Here is a 4,792-nt window from a genome sequence, read left to right on the forward strand (position 1 = left end):
CGTTAGTTACCCCCACCACCCAGTAACTCTGGACATCAGCCGTTAGTTACCTCTACCACCCAGTGACTCTGGACATCAGCCGTTAGTTACCTCTACCACCCAGTAACTCTGGACATCAGCCGTTAGTTACCTTTACACCCAGTAACTCTGGACATCAGCCGTTAGTTACCTCCACCACCCAGTAACTCTGGACATCAGCCGTTAGTTACCTCTACCACCCAGTAACTCTGGACATCAGCCGTTAGTTACCTCCACCACCCAGTAACTCTGGACATCAGCCGTTAGTTACCTCTACCACCCAGTAACTCTGGACATCAGCCGTTAGTTACCTCTACCACCCAGTAACTCTGGACATCAGCCGTTAGTTACCTTTACACCCAGTAACTCTGGACATCAGCCGTTAGTTACCTCCACCACCCAGTAACTCTGGACATCAGCCGTTAGTTACCTCTACCACCCAGTAACTCTGGACATCAGCCGTTAGTTACCTCCACCACCCAGTAACTCTGGACATCAGCCGTTAGTTACCTCTACCACCCAGTAACTCTGGACATCAGCCGTTAGTTACCTCTACACCCAGTAATTCTGGACATCAGTCGTTAGTTACCTCCACCACCCAGTAACTCTGGACATCAGCCGTTAGTTACCTCTACCACCCAGTAACTCTGGACATCAGCCGTTAGTTACCTCTACACCCAGTAACTCTGGACATCAGCCGTTAGTTACCTCTACCACCCAGTAACTCTGGACATCAGCCGTTAGTTACCTCTACCACCCAGTAACTCTGGACATCAGCCGTTAGTTACCTCTACACCCAGTAACTCTGGACATCAGCCGTTAGTTACCCCCACCACCCAGTAACTCTGGACATCAGCCGTTAGTTACCTCTACCACCCAGTAACTCTGGACATCAGTCGTTAGTTACCTCCACCACCCAGTAACTCTGGACATCAGCCGTTAGTTACCCCCACCACCCAGTAACTCTGGACATCAGCCGTTAGTTACCTCTACCACCCAGTAACTCTGGACATCAGCCGTTAGTTACCTCTACCACCCAGTAACTCTGGACATCAGCCGTTAGTTACCTTTACACCCAGTAACTCTGGACATCAGCCGTTAGTTACCTCCACCACCCAGTAACTCTGGACATCAGCCGTTAGTTACCTCTACCACCCAGTAACTCTGGACATCAGCCGTTAGTTACCCCCACCACCCAGTAACTCTGGACATCAGCCGTTAGTTACCTCCACCACCCAGTAACTCTGGACATCAGCCGTTAGTTACCTCTACCACCCAGTAACTCTGGACATCAGCCGTTAGTTACCTCCACCACCCAGTAACTCTGGACATCAGCCGTTAGTTACCTCTACCACCCAGTGCCACAGGCAGACTAATCACCTAAATGACTGGGAGTGGACAGTAATGTATTGCCAGGTCTTTTTTTCTTTCTTTTTGACCTTTATTTAACTAGGCAAGTCAGTTAAGAACAAATTCTTACTTTCAATGACTGCCTTGTTCAGGGGCAGAACGACAGATTTTGACCTTGTCAGCTAGGGGATTCGATCTTGCAACCTTTCGGTTGCTAGTCCAACGCCCCAACCACTAGGCTACCTGCCGCCCCAACCCCAACCACTAGGCTACCTGCCGCCCCAACCCCAACTCCTAGGCTACCTGCCGACCCAACCACTAGGCTACCTGCCGCCCCAACCACTAGGCTACCTGCCGCCCCAACCACTAGGCTACCTGCCGCCCCAACCACTAGGCTACCTGCCGCCCCAACCCCAACCACTAGGCTACCTGCCGCCCCAACCCCAACCACTAGGCTACCTGCCGCCCCAGTACATTCATTCTAATGGACAAGACTGGCTTAAGACAATGCCATTTATAGCGCGCGTGCACACACACACACACACACACACACACACACACACACACACACACACACACACACACACACACACACACACACACACACACACACACACACACACCTATCTATTGGTAAAGCACTCATTACAGTAACATCACAGTGCAGTCTCAGGTTATTCCAGGTTGAAGGAATGTGATCTATCAATAGGAACTCATCAACTCCTAGATGCTCATTTGTTTCAGGAATTAAGCAGGAATATGAATGGAGGAAAAAAACTTCACGGCCAATGGGAAGCCAGGGAAGTGTCCGTCATGGAAACGGACGAGTGGGCTTCCAGGAGGTTATCTGATGGGCCATCCGTCTGTCATAGGTAACAAAGTTGAACGTTCAGACCATCAGCGTCTCTTACAGATTTCATAGGTTGGTAGAGCATGGCATTTACAACACCAGGGATTGTGGGTTTAATTCTCATGGGGGACCAGTATGAACAAGTTTTTTATTTATTTATTTATGACCATTCACTCCTGTATGTCGCTCTGGATAAGAGTGTCTGCTAAATGACAACTTTTGTATTTATTTGTCATGTAAAATACGAAAGTCAACACATCTCAGTGACAGAAGTCAAATGATCCTACTGGGGCCACATGATGCCACTCTTGGAAATATGTTTTTATGTCAGTAAACAGGGGTCAACTGGGGTCAACAGAAGGAGGGACAACTAAGCTACAAGCTTATGAACAAAGCAAGTTTATATAAAGAGTTTTTGGGATTTAAAAAAAAATTGTTAATCCAGGCATTTCCTCCACAAACAAGTTTAGCTCAATTCCCATGCATATTTCACAGCAATTACTTATCTCCCACGCAATGCATACATACAAAACTACAGAAAACGACTTATAGTGAATGGAAATAGTCCCAAATAGTGCACGATATGCAAAATGTTCCCACATTGGAACACACCCTAAGCCATGCCCAGGCCGTTCTAGAAGCTGTGTTGAGTCAATAAAACAAACCACGATGACACTTAGCATGCAGGATTAAACAGTAAGTTTACAGTAAGTAACTGGGTAACACTTTTATGAATCAGCCTTTATCACTGATTAAGACATGTTTAGAAATGCCTTTTTTAATGCGTTATAACTTATGAAACATGTTATATATGCTTTTCATTTTGTAAGACTTTAAGAGTGGGAAAAACGAACTGCTTAGAAGTGTTTAGAAACTTCAGTAACTAAAGTTGCACATGAATTCAGCTTGCATCAGTCAACACTGACAGAACAGAACAGAAACTTACCCAAGGTTCTCTAAGTTGACCCCTTCTGAAATGTTTCTTGTTATTATTTTCCTCCTTTATGCTTTAAGGATTTTGCAGATCCAGCAAAACGAGAGTGACAAGCACTGTTGTTCTTCCATAGTGTCTCGTGGGGAAAAAAAAAAACACACATGCAATATTGTGAACTCTGTCAGTATCAATAGCCGGCTAGTTAACTTTACTCACATCTATTCTACTCAGGAGCTTTGCAGGAGAGTACTAAGAGAATCCTAGCTCCCTGAGGAACTCCACGGTACCCTCCCACTTCTCACACTGTCCCCTCCTCCCCCACCTCCTCCCTCCCTCCGTCCGTCCCTCACACCCACACACACACACTCACACACACACACACGGGTGCCTGTGCACAGATTGTGGGCTGGTTCTTTCATGTTAGCCTTCTGGGCTGGGGCCAGAGAAGTGCTCGGTGCTCTCAGGGCGTGTATTGAAACAATAGTTGTTGGTGTACCTGTCCTGTTTGGATAGTCTAACTCGCAGGTTTGAGAAATTAAACCCTGGCTTGCTCTTGTCAGCAAATAGTCTAAACACCATCAAGCCACATTATGAACCCAACATTCAAATGCTGTTGCTGCGGGATTATTTTTGCTGTGACAACACTGATCAAATTAAGATCCTAATGAATTATGTGTTATCCATAGGAGAAGTTAATCTATCAAACACTGAGCGACAGATAGTAAGACCAAAACATTAGCTCTCCGTTAGCTGTAATGCCAAAGTGATCTATTGTGGGCTGTAGTGCTGTAGTTCTGTAGTGCTGTAGTTCTGTAGTTCTGTAGTGCTGTTGTGCTGTAGTGTTGTAGTGCTGTAGTGTTGTAGTGCTGTAGTTCTGTAGTGCTGTAGTGTTGTAGTGTTGTAGTTCTGTAGTGCTGTAGTGCTGTAGTTCTGTAGTTCTGTAGTGCTGTAGTGCTGTAGTTCTGTAGAGCTGCTGTAGTGCTGTAGTTCTGTAGTGCTGTAGTTCTGTAGTGCTGTAGTTCTGTAGTGCTGTAGTGCTGTATTTCTGTAGAGCTGCTGTAGTGCTGTAGTTCTGTAGTTCTGTAGTGCTGTAGTTCTGTAGTGCTGTAGTTCTGTAGAGCTGCTGTAGTTCTGTAGTGCTCTAGTTCTGTAGTGCTGTAGTTCTGTAGTGCTCTAGTTCTGTAGTGCTGTAGTTCTGTAGTTCTGTAGTGCTCTAGTGCTGTAGTTCTGTAGTTCTGTAGTGCTGTAGTTCTGTAGTTCTGTAGTGCTGTAGTGCTCTAGTGCTGTAGTTCTGTAGTTCTGCTGTAGTTCTGCTGCTTACACCCTCAGGTCAACAGACTTTGTCTTTTTGTTGTGTAAACAGTGGCACACCGCACATGCTCAGTACAACACTCAGCAAATTACCCGAGGCTGTCAAATGAGATGAACTCACCAGAGCTAAAGGAGATATTTGATTCTCTCAGGGAGGGGATCACATTGAAATATTAGACCGACGTTAGGACCTGTCCTCAGTCTTCCCCGTGGGGTTAGTGTTGACACTGTGAGGTGTCAACACGGTTCAGGATACAGTGAGAAACGGAACCGTACCTCTCCTTCTAACCCAGGTGCAGGAACAGCGGACTGAAGATGAAAAGACTAAG

At 46.2% G+C, this 4,792-nt stretch overlaps 1 protein-coding gene across 1 annotated transcript in view; it reads right to left on the bottom strand.

The window, feature by feature from the left end:
- The window catches only part of LOC139390656 (protocadherin Fat 2-like), an 80,752-nt gene extending 77,473 nt beyond the window's left edge, over positions 1-3,279 (bottom strand). Inside the window, exon 1 of the mRNA XM_071137926.1 lies at positions 3,165-3,279. The gene's annotated coding sequence lies outside the window, so the exon portion shown is untranslated. The remainder of the gene's footprint in view (positions 1-3,164) is intronic.
- Between the last annotated feature and the right edge of the window lie 1,513 nt (positions 3,280-4,792).

The sequence above is a fragment of the Oncorhynchus clarkii genome, chromosome 31 (assembly GCF_045791955.1).
Source record: "Oncorhynchus clarkii lewisi isolate Uvic-CL-2024 chromosome 31, UVic_Ocla_1.0, whole genome shotgun sequence".
Taxonomy (NCBI): domain Eukaryota; kingdom Metazoa; phylum Chordata; class Actinopteri; order Salmoniformes; family Salmonidae; genus Oncorhynchus; species Oncorhynchus clarkii.